This window comes from Acomys minous, assembly GCF_964271855.1.
Source record: "Acomys minous genome assembly, chromosome: 2".
NCBI classification, from domain to species: domain Eukaryota; kingdom Metazoa; phylum Chordata; class Mammalia; order Rodentia; family Muridae; genus Acomys; species Acomys minous.
In genome coordinates this window covers 28,015,763-28,033,019 of record NC_140484.1, presented here as the reverse complement: position 1 = coordinate 28,033,019, position 17,257 = coordinate 28,015,763, and the positions used below count along the sequence as shown (strand labels likewise).

Genomic DNA, 17,257 nt, shown 5'->3' with positions numbered 1-17,257 from the left:
AGTACATACATGCCACAGCACATACATGCCACAGTACATACATGCCACAGCACATACATGCCACAGCACATACATGCCACAGCACATACATGCCATAGCACATACATGCCACAGTACATACACACCATAGCACATACATGCCACAGTACATACATGCCACAGTACATACATGCCACAGCACATACATGCTACAGCACATGCATACACATACACACACTTAAAATTTTTGTTTGTTTGTTTGTTTTGGTTTGTTTTGGTTTTTGAGACAGAGTCTCTCTATGTAGTCCTTGCTGTCCTGGAACTCACTCTATAGACCAAGCTGGCCTTGAAGTCACAGAGATCCACTTTCCTCTGCCTCCTGAGTGCTGGCGGGTGCATCTACCACCTGGTTTGGTTCTTTTGAAAAATTAACAATAAAGATTGCCTAAAGGCAATAAGTATTCTTTAACATGGGTGATATCAAAACCTCTGCATTTGTTAGCCAGAGGAGTGACTTAATAAGCAGTGACTGACAAGGACAAGATTTCCAACTTGTGTTTAAAATGGGCCCTCAGAATCCCCAGAGCTCCCCCTTATTGCCATGATTTCTACATGGACTATAGACGTCGTATAAATTCTTATTTACTCCTCAGTTTTGTGACAGTGAAATGTTATTCCGCTATTCCGGGCAAGCTAAATGCAGGTAGAGTTGTGTATGCAGAGCAGAGTGGGTGTGGGCTTAGTCAACTGAACACTAGATGGCTGTAGCTACAAAACCAAAACTTTTTCAAAGTTCTAAAATCCTGTTCCCAACCACTCTGCCAGCCGACAGATTCTCACCCACCGAACCAAACGGTTATCTCCCGAAGTCTTGCAGACATTCAAAATAGCATGGAGACTTTTCATCTGAACCGTTATAAGTTTCCACAGAGCAAGCACAAATCCTCAAAGTCACAGAGGTCGCATTGACAAAGCCTGGCAGGGAGCACAGATAAAGCCTGCTACGAATTTATTCTATTCTATCCTTGTATTATGCTCCTTTCGAGTTGCAGGCACCTATCTGAATCCATTTGACTAATTATGGCCAGTAATCTGTGAGGAAGATGGAGACATTTTCCTCATAAAGCCAAGACGCTGAGGCTCCAAGGAGCAGAAATATTCTGCAGGCCCCTAAGTGATATGGCCTGGGCTGGAGTCCAAGTCTAATTCTGTGACCTTTCTGTGTAGTAACCAAGGAAATTAACCAAGTTCCTGCCCTGCAGAGTATATCTGACACAGCACTCCCATTCTTTATAATGCTTGCTTCCAGTTAATTATATACCCACACCCATCTTTCACACATTCAGAAACCGAATGTCAGGTTCCTAGAAAGCTGACATCAATGAAGAAAGATTTCATTGTCGTGGGAGAGTGAGAAAGGGGCTGCTGGCAGGGAAGAAAATTTCTTATATTAATAGTTGGTAATCTTTGGGTTTTCGGTTTTTGTTTTTTTTTTTCAGATTTTTCCACAGCTCTATGCTTTGTTTTTTGCCAGTGGGGGAAAATACCAATGATTTTTAGTCTAAATGTAAGCAGAGAGTGAGAGCAGGATTAAAAAACATGTGCCAAGTAACTGCCGCATGAGTGACTGAGGACAGCCACCGCATAAGGAACGTATCCAATTCAGAACTCCTCTGTGAGACCCTTCCTTTGGGAGCATCACCATGTCAGCCGACATCATCCTCCAGCAACTGGGGCGTTCTTCTCAAAGGTCCCAAGCATCCTTCCTCGGTTCCCATGTCCTTTTTATGCCTCAGCACCTCCACATTTTACCAAACCTCACGTATTTCATGCCTAATGTGACCACTTTCACCTCAGCTGTCATTCGTTACCTGTCACCTCCCCTCTGACTGATCTTTGATGCTTTCATCTCTAAAAATCCAGAACATGAAGGATTTGAATACATGCATGAATAAAATAAGTCTAAGACAACTGAAAGAGCATTGCCTGATTTCTGTTGCTGTGACCTGTTAAGAGTCAGCTTAGGGTAGGGGAAAACGCGTTTATTTTAGCTCACCATTCCAGGTTACCACCCATCATAGCAGGGAAGTCAAGACAGCAAAAAGTCTGAACAGCTAGTTACATCACTCTGTCAAGAGCAAGAGACATGAGCGCATGCGTGCTTGGTGCTCAGCTCGCTTTCTCTATTCTTACACAGCCCACAGCTTCAAACTAGGGCATGTTGCCACCCACTGCCAGGGTGGGTCTTAGTGAGCATCAATGAGAGCAGTCAAGACAATCCCACAGAGACACGACCATGGGACAGGCTGATCTTGACAATCCCTCAGATTCTAGGTTGTGCCAAGTGGAGCCATCTCCCCAGACCACCACCTCTCACTTGAAACAGTTATCATATCACAAAAGCTCCTAAGAAAAAGTAAGGCTCAAGTAATTTGTAGGAGGAAGTAGTAGGAAATGTGTCTTTTTCTGGGCGCGGTGCCTGTTCTTACAAAATAAAGACAAGTGTTGCTCTTGTCTAAACACGGTTAGACCGATGGAAACCAGGTGATGAGTTGATCCTGTTCTGCTCTGGTGGACTCTTTGTCCAAGGACTGCAGATCCGTTTTCATAAAAGAGGTTGCTTAGATCTTTGTCACTCTACTTCTGGTCAACAAATCCCTACTGTTATAATAAAACAGTTTGAAAAATAAATACCAATAACCTAACAATGCTATCAAATTCATGATTGTCACTGACCCTTACGAATAACATATGGATTATGGTTTGACATGAGCATATCCTGCCCCTTGAAATGTAGAGATTTCTCTAGGACAATAGATTTTTTTATGTGAAACTGTCATAGATGGAATGCTTTCTTTCTTTCTAAGATTCATATTAAAATACTAGCCATCAATATGATGGCATTTGGAAATAGGTTTTTTTGAAGGTAACTAGAGTAGAGCAGGTCATGAGGACAGTATGAATGTCCTTATTAGAAAAAGGCCTTCAGCTAGTTAAGGCACCTGCCAACACACCTGACTACCCGTGTTCGATCTCCATAACGCACGTGGTAGAAAGAGAATCAGTGCCTGTAAGTTGTCCTCTGACCTCCACATTCACACTGCGGCATGCATATGACTACATACACACATAGACCCCCCCAAAAAAAAAGTAATTTAAAAATATTTTTAATCTCTCTTTTCATGGCCACATACCAAGAAAAGTTAGGTACGGACATAACTAGGAAAAGAGACCCTGTTTGGTGCCTGACTCTGGAATTCTAGCCTCTCGACCCCTGAGAAAGTGAGAGCTATTGAAGCAGCCCACTGTGTGGTGTTCTGTTACAGCAAACAGAACTGGGAGGGTAACTAAAATTGGTCATCCCTAACTCACACGGGTTCCTCTTGGATACACCTAATGGCTGCTAAAAGTGGCACGTGTTCCAGAAGAGACCATACTTGGAATTTTAGATTTGGATTTCTTGCTAGTGGTGCCTCATAGGGAACTCTCCAGAGATGCTGTGTAGTAACAGCAAGTCACAGCTCCCACTCAGTGCACAGTCAGGAGGAATGGCTAAGTGGTGACATTCCAGGAGTTAGCTATGGGAGTGCATTTTAAACTCACTTGAGATACTTTCAACTAAAAGGGGGTTGTTCAGGAATAATCCCAAATGGCTAATGATGTTGAATATTTCTTTAAGTGCTTCGCGGCCATTCAAGATTCCTCTGTTGAGAATTCTCTGTTTAGTTCTGTACCCCCATTTTTTAATTGGATTATTTGCCTTGTTGGTGTTTAATTTCTTGAGTTCTTTATATATTTTGGATATCAGCCCTTTGTCAGATTCAGGGTTGGTAAAGATCTTTTCCCAATCTGTAGGCTGCCATTTTGTTCTATTGACAGTGTCCTTTGCCTTAAAGAAGCTTTTCAATTTTGTAAGGTCCCATTTATTAATTGTTGATCTTAGAGCCTGAGCTATTAGTGTTCTGTTCAGGACAGCAGAGGCTGTCCCTGACGTGGACTCTGTTGCTTGCTTTTAGATCACTTTCCCCTGGTGAGGCTGCCTTACCAGGCCACAGGACAAGAGGGTGCTCTCAGTCCTGAAGCTACTTGATACATTGGGGGTGCATAGGGGGTCCCCTTCTCTGAGGAGTAGGAGAGGCAGTCTAGGGGGGGACAGGGAGGGAGGGTGAAATCAGGAGGAGAGGTGGGAGGGAGCCATGATTAGGATGTAGAGTGAATAAATAAAGTTAAAAAAAAATTACAGAGGATAAATTTGCTATAATAGAAAAGGAAGAATCCCAGATCTATCTATCTGTCTATCTATCTATCTATCTATCTATCTATCTATCTATCTATCTATCTCTCATTGTATTTTTGCCATCTCCACCAACTATCTAAGGGGCCTTGCTTTCCTTTTTTAAATCCTCACTTGTCACATCCCAGGAACTCCCTGCTGCCAGGACCTTGCATCTTACCTTCTCAGGAATGCTTTGTTGGCTTAGACTCCAAGCAAGGATTCCTCACTCCGTGGGGAGCCAAATAAGCCCAGACTGAGCTTCTCCAGAGGAAACCAATAGGTTGTTGGTGAGAGGACCCATTCCCTAGAAGAAACCAGCAGAAGCTTGTAGCTATGAATGCCTGTACATGAAAGCAGTGACTGCTACCTTTAGTTGTCACACCGTGAGCACAGTTCCAGGGCACATCAATAATTCTCAAAGTGTTTCTGTCAGAGCAGGTATGTACTGATTGGAAAAAACATAAGTCAATCAAGGCTTCGTGCTGGAGTAACTAAAGCTGTAGGCAGAACAAACATTGCAATAGATCTGACTCTCCGCTGCTCTCTAAACATAGAATGCTTCATTGCTGTCATCCCTGGCTTGTTTCGCATTTTTCTGTAGATAAAAAATGGCCTAAGTTAGTTCCTGGGAAATTAGACTCCTCTTACTTGACCTGAAGCCAAGGAGAAACATTCTTTAATATTAGTTTCACAGCCTGTGTTAGGAGCCTTACACCAAAATCCACTCAAAAGTAGGGGGTTTGGGTTCCTTTTAAGTTGTAAATAGATTTTTTTTAAGATCCTTTAAGGTTTCTTGTATAGGTCCGTGATTGTGTTGGATAATTTAACTATAGACTTTAGATTTTTAAAAATTCATGTTATCTATGCTTTAAGAAGCACAGTTACTACTGAGATTTCAAGCAATGAACAACAGCAATGGCTCTTACATAAGAGCAAGCACCTCTTCAAATCCAAACAAGCAGCTTCTACCAAGTGAAATGTTTGCCCAACCTGATCTGGCCTGAATTCAGCTACTTGGTTATATAAATGCTTTTGTTCTTTCCGTTTGAAAGCCAGTATTTATCTGCATACTTGACCTAAAACTCGACGCTTACATCCATGTAAAACAGTAATAGAAAGAATATGACACAATGAAATATCCTCCTAAATTACCTTGCCCATTATACCACTTTGACATAGCTAAATAGATAAAGTTAGCTTAGTTACCTAAAACGGAATGAATTCAACATTTACATTTAGATCCATAAGCTAGGTTCAAAATAGCATTGACCCCAATGGTTGTAACACGAAATACATTTTCCTTTTGTAAACAAGACAGGAAAACAGCTTTTGTAGCTTCTCTTTAGGCCATAGTGACCCAGTTACCTGGTCAAAGGGCTGCATGGAAGCAAGAGACAGGGTGAGTTAAAGTTTAACTCCAGGGAATTGTAAACCAAACCTAAAGCCACTGAACCTTTGGAGTTTGATACAATGATTAGAATATAACCAAAGTGGCATGCTGGATTTGCCATAATCAAGGAACCTTTTCCGGGTGGGGAACCTCAGAAATTACCCAGGTATGGCCCATGCTTTTTGTATTTTCTTTCAATTCTGTGTTGTTGTATCTGTTAGAATGCATGAAAACAGCTTGTGCACTTTACTATCCCTGAGCCTAACCCAGAGAATTGTCGTTTGTTTTTTTTAATCCTGATGAAACCAGATGAAAAGCAAAACGGATGAGCTTGTAATCGCAAGCTGAGGTGAATGCCATGATGTACCCCCTTGATCCGGTGTGTTTCCAAAACCTGTGCAAAGTGGAGTCATCACTGTCGGTCCACAAGTGGGGCTCTGGGGCTCCTGTGCTGCTGCAAACCCTATCTCCAGCTAGGTAGCAGGAAAAACTGCATTTCCCTGTCTGTCCTGGGTCCTAGGACCTGGAAACAGAAACGTAACTAACAAAAGACACAGTTTATCATCTCCAGCAGATGAGTTCTGTGTATCAGTTCTAACTCCTCTACACTTTAAATAGCACTTACTCAGTTAGTTTCTGTGTGCCACCACCCTAAAAAAGACATCAGGACGAATTCCTGGCTATTTCTTCTGCCATTCGCCCGCTAACCAAAATAATGCCCTAAGCTATTTGTTTTTTGAATCTACCAAGAAAAGAAAACATTTTTTAAAGAAATGTGACTGGTTTTAAGTGTGTTAAATCCCAACCTTGAGCTGTTTACTCATTAGATTGCTGTCACAGACTGAGCAAACAGCACAGTGCACATATTTTCGCATTGCCATTTTTCTCACCCCTAAAAGATAGCTAAAAACCAAAACATGATGGTTCTAAAGGTGGAAATATATCAGGGAATATTTTCTGTTCTATCACAAACCTAAACTCTCTGGCTGAATGCTGTTGCTTCGTTACCAGCAGAGCAATGGCCAGTGAGCGTCCCCGTTAAACATGGCTCTGTACTGGTGCAGGTTAGAGGTGCGGGTCTCCAAGGAGATGAAAACTGAGAAATCATTTGTACATCCCAGGAGACTGATGTTTTATCAGCCAAATATTAGTAAATTTTCACCCCGGTTGTATTTAGGAGAATCAACATGAGTTGGTCTAGCTTGAAACACTAAAGTGCTGATCAGCATGCAGACAGAGGAAAAGGGATTTGGAAATAAAAGTGAAATCTCTTACTTCCCCCCCCCCCAAACAATTAGGGGTCCTCCAGCTAAGGCAGGGAAGTTGACACTTCTTGTTTATTTTTAAGGCCATGTTTTCTGGAATAATATTAGCACTTGCCATCTTAAGAAATGCATACATCTTGCTGTTCCAATTTGCTATGCGTTAAATATAAGGGAAAGAGACATAACAGTTGGCTGGAAATAAGTTGTTCGAAGTGACATTCATAGAACGGAATAATGGACACAAAATCATGAGTAGCCATTTTTAACTAGACAAGTTAATCTGTGATGTTTCAGGTATCAACATTACCTGCTCTGCACCTAGGGAACGTGATAGGGTCAAAAACTCGTGTCTCCATAGTCAATCCAACGAACCGAGTAAGGGAATGGAAAGCAGGTCTTCTTACCATTTGGATGCTCTCCAATACAATGATAGTATTTGTTAAGTATTAGATTACCAAGTGCATTTCTAAGCACGCGCTATGAATTTAATCTCATGTCATTCTTAGAACATCCACGTGAAGCCAAAACTATTATTATAGTGTGCTACTACGTATCATACTGTTATTAGACTGAGGTGCAGACAAACTGTTTAAGGGGCTCAATGTTAAAGGGAAGTGGCAGAGCCAGGGTGCCCAGCCAGGTGGTCTAATTGCAGAGCGCATGTGTGCACTGTTGTCAGCCACTGAGATTTACTATATGCACATGAGCATTTATCATTGTGACTGGCCACAGAAGGTAGTGCAGCTTTCTCACCTTACTTTAAGGACTTCATCTCCCAGGAGCATTTGTCTATCAACACCTCCTCTAAATTTATACTCCTTAGGCTATAGGCTGAGAGTAAATTACCTCTATAGCCCATGTCTGGTATTTCTGATGACCAGATCAACCAAAATCATTGCACTTGGGTTGATCTCAGTCAAACCCTCTAAGAAATCACTTACTTTGATCATCTTTCACCAAACAAAGCCATGCCCAGGTTAGAGGCTTTCAAACAAATCATAGCAAGGGTGCCAGGCTCTGCTACAGACACAATCAGGCTGGAACACGGACCCCAAGCCTCCCTGGCTTATGAAACTGTACACATTATTTGACTTCCCGAGATCTCAGAATCCTCAGCTGGGAAATCCTCAGCGATCCACCAGCAGAATGTTATAAAGACAGCTAAGCAGAGCTCTGGGGTTTAGCAGTCCGTTGCTCCCCTTCTACCATTTCCCCACTTATAACAATCTTTGCAGGAAAAAAAAACATCCAAACTTACCACCTACTATCTTTCTCAAAACAATTCCATCAGAATAGAAAATTATATAGCTAAAGAAATCCATTATTTACAAAAGCCATTGCACTTCTTCAGAACCTACACACACATACACTACACACACACACACACACACACACACACACACACACACACACACACACAACTACAAACAGCATCACTTTTATGTTAGAGACTATTTTTCAAAACTACTACTGAAAACAAGCTGTTTTTATTGACACCCACAGTTTCAGGCTCTGGCACTGTGTATGTTAGTTTTGTACACAGACAGCTGGTTTAAAACCTTTTTCAGTAACCATCTGAAAACACTGGCACCCCTCACGATGCTGGGTAATACTCTGGGCGCTATTGCCCAATGGCTTCCATTACCACATGTGCCTGTACATGACTCAGTAAGTTCAAACAAGACAGTATTGATTGGCAGAGGATCAACATCGCTTTATCTTATCCATAGACACAGTAACTAGGTTTCACTCAAGTGCAACTCTAACAGTCCAAACTCCCCCCAGGAAGGCAGTTGGGAAAGAATCCTCAGGCCGGCAGTGACAGTGCATACTCAACATCTAAATCCCATCTGCTCCTTAGCTGAAAACTGCAAATCTAGTCAGTTATCATTAACAAATATTTACTGCCAAGTGGATCAGGAAAGTTGATTTATCATTTTAAGCCATCAACCCTATTCCAACCAGTCTATGAGCTTTTGACATTATTTAGAACTGTATTTATTTTATTTTTTAATTATGCTTCTTTTTAACATATACGTTTATATTATCACACATGAATAAAGTAAACTACACACAGCAGGAAGAACCACAAGACAATCAGGAATTATATAAAGGTTACATTCATAGTGATTTGGCTATTTGTATTTGGCAATTTTGAAGTAAATATCTTGCCTATCTTGTTGGGTCTAATTTCTGAATGAAAATCAATATCTATCATATCTCATCTCTATTGAGTTAAAACATCTATCTTGATCCAAAAACATCTTAACCCGTAACCAATTAAGCTTAATTGTAAGACTAAACTATCTGGTCTTCAACCCCATCAGAGACTTGAGAAGGAATAAAACTTAATTGCCTGAGTGAACTGGAAGTGCAGGTTTGCAGCTTCCAAAATTTAAAAAAATGCCTGAAACAACTTACTGCCTGAAGAGTCACCCAACATTCTCTACACCATTGGAGCATCATCTTTGGCCTTCTGGATCAATATATCTGAAAAACATATTTGGGGGGCAGGAACAATTGAGGACTTGCTTACCCTGTCTTGGTAGAGTTTGGCCATCGACTCTGCCTGCATCAAAGTTTGCCCATTTTTAGACAGAATTCTGTCTGTGGCAGAAATGAGGACATTTTTCCCAGTGGCTGGTTTGCCATATTTGAAGCCATCTCCATAAAGAGGTTCTTTGATGCTCACCATCCTCTTTGAAGCAGGCTGGGTGTTGCCAGGAGTTAACTTGTCTTTTTGTCAAAGAATCTTTAGAATAATAAGAAAAAATCTTTAAATGGCATATTCTGTAGGTCTCTGGGGCTTTTGAAGACTTTAGTTAACTATTTTACCTTATATATCTGTAGAATTATATCTGTTAGACCTAGGATATATATTCTTGTGATAAAATTAGACTAGTATTTGACATGGCCATGATTTGCATCAATATAAAAAATTCTATACCAATGAATTAAAAATAACCTTATTTGTGACTTTTTTTTTAATCACACCATTTTCCCCTTCTCTTTCCTCCTCCCAGCACTTTTCAAAAACCTCACACTGCTCTTTCTCAAATACATGGCCTCTAAATCTTTAGGTGGTGGTGGTGGTGGTGGTGGCGGTGAAGGTAGTGGTGGTGGTGGTGGTGGTGGTAGTGTGTGTGTGTGTGTGTGTGTGTGTGTGTGTGTGTGGAGAGAGAGAGAGAGAGAGAGAGAGAGAGAGAGAGAGAGAGAGAGGAGGCAGATGGAGATAAGACAATTGATAGCTTAGGTGGACAGATGATAGATAGGTAGATAGATAGATAGATAGATAGATAGATAGATAGATAGATGATAGACAGATAATAGATTGATGATAGATAAAAGATAAATATTCCTAAATATATAAATACAATCTACTCACACCATATGATATTTATATAAATAAATTCAGGACTGACCATTTTAAGTTAATACACCAAAGTCTTGTGTTGATGAATTCAAATAAAAGGCTAATATATAGTCACAACCCGATAAACAGTATGAGGGGATTGGGCTCAGGACTTTTGTAATACTCAAATCCTCATATACTTGAGTCGTCATTGTAAAAACAGTGCGGTGTGCATGTAATGTCCACACATCCTTTCACACACTCCAAGCCACGTCTGGGCTACTTCCTGTCCCTTGAATACTGTAAACACTATTAACATAGTTTCATGCTGTGTTGTTTATATATTATTCAAGATAAATGTCTGTTTGTGTTCAATACAGAAGAGTTCCTTTCAAATATTTTTAATCTGTGGTTAGCTGATCTATGGATAGAGAAGCCACAAAATCAGAGGTCCACATATGTTTACTTTTGCAAAAATCATTGTTTTCATTAAAGTATGCTGACATCCTCAGCCCTCTAATTTGACGTTTTGAAAGACATCTAAGCTAAGCTTTTTCTCTGTGGACTTATGGAGGAAATTTTATGTGTATCAAGACTCACAATCATGTGACATGTTCCAGGCTTGCTTGTTCCAAGAGCAATATTGAGGGGGGGAAAGAGTCAGAAAGATATGATAACTCCCTGTACTTACAGAGTGTCCTGCCTGAGTAAATAATATGTCAAATGAAAATTAACACATGACACTCTAACAAGACGATGTCTAAATAAGAAAATACCATTAAAATTCTATATGATTCCCATTTTCAATTTGGTAGTAACGATTCACTTCCTCCAACAATTAGGAAATAAGTATTGGTTGGGATGCTCAATTGATTTGAAGAATGCTAGGACTGAGTATAGGAATTACACACCCTAGTGCCTCACGGTCATAGCACATTCTAGTTTATAAATGTATTTCAAGGCCACACAAAGATACTTCAGTGGGTAAAAGTACTAACTGTGTAAGCTGAATCCCAAGTTCAATTCCCAAAATACATGATGAAAAGCAAGTACTAACTCTCCAAATTTCTCCTCTGGCATGTACATACTAACACTCATACCCATGTATCACATACATGCATGCATACAACAATCAGAATAATAGTATTATTATTAATGATGATAATAAATAATTTTTATTGATTAAACTGTTCTTTGACAATTTAATATGTAAATATACGTAAGTAAGGGTGCTTTCAATCCACCCCCTCTTTTGAAAAATATTTATGTTCATTCTTTGAAATTTTTATACACTATATTTTTATCAGATTTACCCCCAGCTTCCCCAAGATCCACTCCTACTTTTTCATGACCCTCACCTTCATGTCCTTCTCTTTAGTTTAATAACTAATAACCTATCAAATCAAATTTGTGCTATCCATACATATGGGGGTATGAGGCACAGGACCATGGTTGACCTATCAGAGGCCATACTCCTTTTCTATACTTTTATTTATGTGTTTATTCATATATATTTGAGAATTTCACAAACACTCTATTCACATTTCTCTTCTCTATCCTTTTTTCCCACTCATTCCCATGTCCCTCTAACTTCCTGTCAAAGTCATGACTTCTTATTCCATAATTAATACGGTTACACACACACACACACACACACACACACACACACACACACACACACACACACGCTCCTGAGCTCCTTTATTGCTGCTCATATATACATGTGTTTAATCACTTTGAATTGGATGACATATCAGGCATTTGATCCCTAGAGAAGATTGATTCTATCTCTCTCATTTTCCATTAATTGCCTGTAGCCCATCATCTAGGGATGGGGCCTTCTGAGACTTCCTATCCCACATAGGGATGTCAATTGGTGTTGTTATTTTCTGGTCTTGTTAGACACCCATATTTCTGGTATTTCATGGGTTCAGCTTTCCTGTCATACATAGAAGATCCTATCTTTCAGGAGATGCCCTGTCTTCTAAGAAGTCACATTCTTTTTTAATTTTATTTATTTATTTATTTACTTTACATCCTGGTTGTAGCCCCCCTCTCCTCCCAGCCCCACCCTCCGTTCTCCATCCCCTCTCCCCCATTCCTCAGAAAAGGGGAGCTCCCCTACCCACACACCTCAGCTCATCAACTCACATCAGGACTGAGCTTGTCCTCTTTCCCTGTGGCCTGGGAAGGCAGTCCTGTCAGGGAGAAGTGATCAAAAATCAGGCAACAGTGTCCATGTCAGAGACAGTCCACATGAAGCCTGACCCATAGGCTACATTTATGTGGAGGACCATGTCCAATCCATATATGGTGCTTGGTTGGTCCTTCAGACTCCACAGACCCCTCTGGACCCTGGCTACTTATCTCTGTTGGTCTTCTTGTGGAGCTTTTGTCACCTCTAAGCCCTTTTATCCTTCCTCCCACCCCACCCCCACTTTTATGCTAGACTCCCTATGCTTTGCTCAATGTTTGGCTGTGAGTCTCGGCATCTGTTTCAAACCACTGCTGGGTGGAGCCTCTCAGAGGACAACTCTGATAGGCTCCTGTCTGCAAGCACAGCAGAAAATCATTACTAGTGTCAGGGGTTAGCTCTTCCTCAGGGGGTGGGTCTTGAGATGGGACAGGCATTGGTTGGACATTTCCTCAATCTCTGCTCTATCTGTTCTACCTTTACCCCTGTACTTCTTATAGGCAGGGTAAGTTTTGGCTAAAAGTTTTTGCTGGTGGGTTGGTGTTCTCTTCCCTCTACTAGGAGTCTTGTCTACTTAGAGGGTACCTCTTCAGTTTCCACAGCCACTGCTACTAGAAGACTCAGCTAGAATCCCCCTCATATCCCCCACAAAAAGCCTATTCTGACTTAGGTCTCAGAGTTGTTTTGATTTGCATTTCTTTGATGACTAAGGATGTTGAGGGTTTCTTTAAATGCTTTTTGGCCATTTGAGATGCCTCTGTTGAGAATTCTGTTTAGCTCTGTGCCCCATTTTTCAATTTGGTTATTTTGCTTATTGCTGTTTAATTGTTGAGTTCTTTTTATATATTTGGATAGCCCTTTGTCAGATTGGTGAAGATCTTTTCCCAAAGAATAGGCTGCCACTTCATTCTATTGACAATGTCCTTTGCTTTGCAGAAGCTTTTCAGTTTCATGAGGTCCTATTTATTAATGATTGATCTTAGGGTCTGAGATATTGGTGTCCTGTTCCGGAAGTTTTCTCCTGTGCCAATGAGTCCAAGGCTCTTCCCCACTTTCTCTTTTAATAGGTTTAGTATATTTGGTTTTATGTTGAGGCCTTTGATCCACTTGGACTTGGGTTTTCTCCAGGGTAGATCTATTTGCATTTTTCTACATGTAGACATCCAATTAGACCAGCACCATTTGTTGAAGATGCTGTCTTTTTCCCATTGTTTTGGCTGCTTTGTCAAAAAGCAAGTGCCCATAAGTGTGTGGGTTTATTTCTATATCTCCATTTAGAATCCATTGATAGACCAGTCTACTTCTATACCAGTATCATGTAGTTTTTATTACTATTGCTTTGTAATATAGCTTGAATTTCTATTATTATATAGGATTGCTTTATCTATTCTGTTTGTTGTTGTTGTTGTTGTTGTTGTTGTTTTGTTTTGCTTTTCCATATAAAGTTTAGAATTATTCTTTCAAGGTCTATAAAAACTTGTGTTGATATTTTGATGAGCATTACATTGAATCTGTCGGTTGCTTTTGGTAAGATGGCCATTGTTAGACACTCTTATTGCTGATCTTTCAGTTCACTTTCCTGTCATACACTGAAGATTCCATCTTTGAGGAGATACCTCATCCTCTGAAATCACATTCTTTAAAAACAAAAACAAAGAACCTGATTCTCAAAAAAAGCCATCAACTGTCCGTAGTTTCTTTATTAAGGGTGGGAGGCTCACGAACCCCTTCCCACTCCATATTAGAGCATTGGCTGGCTTGATCTTTTGCAGGTCTTCTGCATGTTTTATACAGGCGGCCTCAAATGCTGTGAGTTCAGGAGTTCAGCGGCCTATTATGCCAGTGTTTCATTCCAGTTCATTTTAACTTTCTACTCTTAGAATTTTTCTGTCCCCTCTTCTAGAATGGCCCCCAAATTACAAGGGGTTATTGTGATATAAATGTCTCAACTGTAGATGCAACTGTATGTTTGCATATTCTCTGTATTTTGACCAGATGTGAGTTTCTATGTTAACTATTGTCCACTCACTACAAAACAATGAGGTTTTCTGGTGAAGTTTGAGAACTGCACTAATCAATGGGTAGAAAGATACGAATTTAGAGGTAAGTTTGATACTCTGTCAGTTTAGCAAAATAATAGTGTCGGATTTAACCCTGAGGTCTATGAGTTTTCTAATCATGGGTTCTTGGCCAGCTATGTAGTACCAACCATGAGTTTCATTCTGTGGGACAAGCCTTAACTCCAATCAGAAAGTGACTGGTTACACCCATAACATTTGTGCCACTATTGTACCATGTCTTATCATGCCAGACATTAATGTAGTTCACAGGTTTCTCATCTTCCATGGATGACTTTTTCCTCTAGTAGACTGCATAGCACCTTCCAGTACTATGAAAGCATTTTAGATGGGAGGGAGCCTCCTAGTCAGTATTAGTGTGATTTCTCCATGTTTTGTGAATAATGTGTGTGATGTCTTCAGCAGAAAAGCCTTCCTATCCATTTGTGATGGGCAACCAAGAGCAATGGTAATAGCCTATATTGTTTGTGAAGTCTCTGGGATATCTAACAACTCAATGGATGGTATATTACCTAGCAATAAATGGTTTTGTTTGTTTGTTTGTTTTTAAAGTATGTGGCTTCTGGAAGAACATCATCCTCTATGTAGAGTAACTCCAACTTGACATTTTATATGAATATATGTATATGTGAAGCTTGTAAAATAAGTTCTGCTATTTTTCCCCAAACATCTCTTGCATTAACTATCATTTCTCCAACCCCCTCACTGTCCCTACCTGCCTCTTGTCTCTCTCACCATTGTCCTGATAATCTTTTTGTCACACTTAAGTCACTTTGTTTTATTTGTGACCCACTGAGCTTGACCTGGGCTGTTTTTATAACAGTGAGTTTGGAAATAACTATTGGCACCTAGTGGTCTCAGCAATGGGTACACGACTGAAAACAATGGTCCCCACTTTCCCAGGATATATCAGTTCGGAAGTAAGGAGCGGGGCCCTGTGTGAGCCTCTTCCCCATCTATTACTGGTTATTTGTAGGGCCTGTCTTATGAAGGCCCAATACAAATGACTGTAGTTCCTGTGAATTCATGATTTCAATGGCCATGTCATTTCTAGAGAATGGCATTTTGCAGTTATTCTCCCTATCTTCTGGCTCCTATATTCTTCCCGGGCTTTCTTCAACCATGATACCTGAGCCATAGAGGGAGTGATAAAAACGTATTGTCTAGGGAAGGGCCTTCAACCTGTTATTCTCAAAATCTTGAGTAGTCATGAGTCTCTTATTTCACTGCTACTCAAAGAGAGGTTTCTCCCTGTAGGACCAAGAGTATCATTTGTCTATGTGTATAGACATACATGTGTAGAAGACAGTTTGGCACTGTGTCTATTTAGCTAAAGATCACCAGTAAGTTTGCCCCTACAATCTACACCCTTTCTAGTCACGACAGTGTTGGTTTTGTTTTTAACCAAATTTATAGTACCATGCCTGAGTTCTGTCTGGTAGAGCAGGCCTCTAATACATCTTGAAAGTGTTTGGTTACCCCTACAAGAGTCATGTCACTGTTGTATATGTGAGCATATTTTTCTTTATAGATTGGTATAGTGGTTCATTAAGTAGACAGTTGAGTAAGACCATTTCTGTATTTCCTTCCCCAGTAGTCTAAGTAGGAGCATCTGGCACCTTCAAGCTAAATACCAGAAGTGAAGCATCTAGGTAGTTCCAGCTTGATCATTCTGTATCTTACGACCAATGTGTATGGTGTCACCAGAAACAGTCTTATCACCTAGTTCTGGTGGGCAACCAAGATGAAAGACAGGAACCTGTACTGTTTGAAGAGACTTCTGGGGGGGAGGGGGTGTGCCTCCTAACCAACACTTCCTGAAAAAAGTATCCCACATGGGACAGCATTGTTGTTGAATATCAATGCAAGCACCAGTAACAAGTAAATATTTTTAAAATATTTCAAATAGAAGAATTTAAATGAGTTTAATGGTAAATTTCTTCATGTTCACTTTAGTATGTTTGAGCTTAAGGTAAAGGAGTCATAATTGATCATTCCATGGGTTCAAGGTAGTTAAAGGAAATTTCGCTTCTCTATTTATGCAGAATAGTACTGATTCATAGGTCTTAAGTTAGTCTAGTAGATATCAACTAAAATATCAATTGGTTAGAGGCTAAATAAAACAATAGAGCAAGGACATGTTGAGGTGAAAAGCCAGGACCACAGAGGCCTCAGAGGAAAGTGGTCACAAAACAAACTGAACAGTTCAGTTACTGTGGAACAATGCAAAGGGGAAAATGAAGATGTAGACAATCATAAAAGCTTCTAGCAGACTGTTGGGTGAGCGCAAAGCATCACAGACAGATGAACTGTTTTCTGTGTCTAGCAGTGTTAGTAATCTTCCCTTTTGCTGTTTTACTGAGTTTCTGCATAGCACTATCTACTCAGTTGGGGCCATTAGCATGAAGCAAACAAGCTTATTAGATGTACTAAAACCCTATTGCTTCTGATTATTTGTTCCGGAAGTCAGGAATTTAAATCCGATACCACAGGGAATGAACAGTGTTGGCAGAAGAATCTTCTAATCCTCTTATCTGGAGCCATTTAATAGCACCCACGCACACACTCCCCACAGGATGCAGACATTTAACTCCTAACTAACTAGACGTGGCAAGCTGTAATTATGAGAATAGTGATATTAATAACTTAACCTTAACATTCTCCCATGGCTCTCCCACATGCAAGCACTTCAGTGCACCAGATTAATCCTCTGTAAAATGGAT

The 17,257-nt window shown here is 40.3% G+C and overlaps 1 protein-coding gene and 1 long non-coding RNA gene across 4 annotated transcripts in view; one reads left to right on the top strand and one right to left on the bottom strand.

Annotated features, from left to right (window-relative positions):
* The window catches only part of LOC311590425, a 136,885-nt gene that overhangs the window by 38,457 nt on the left and 81,171 nt on the right, over nt 1-17,257 (bottom strand). The gene's annotated exons all lie outside the window — the stretch shown is intronic.
* Nucleotides 5,726-17,257, top strand: part of A1CF (APOBEC1 complementation factor) — an 80,514-nt gene continuing 68,982 nt past the window's right edge. For all 3 annotated transcript variants that reach the window (XR_014777383.1, XM_084772601.1, XM_084772600.1), the window contains exon 1: nt 5,726-5,811. The gene's annotated coding sequence lies outside the window, so the exon portion shown is untranslated. The remainder of the gene's footprint in view (nt 5,812-17,257) is intronic.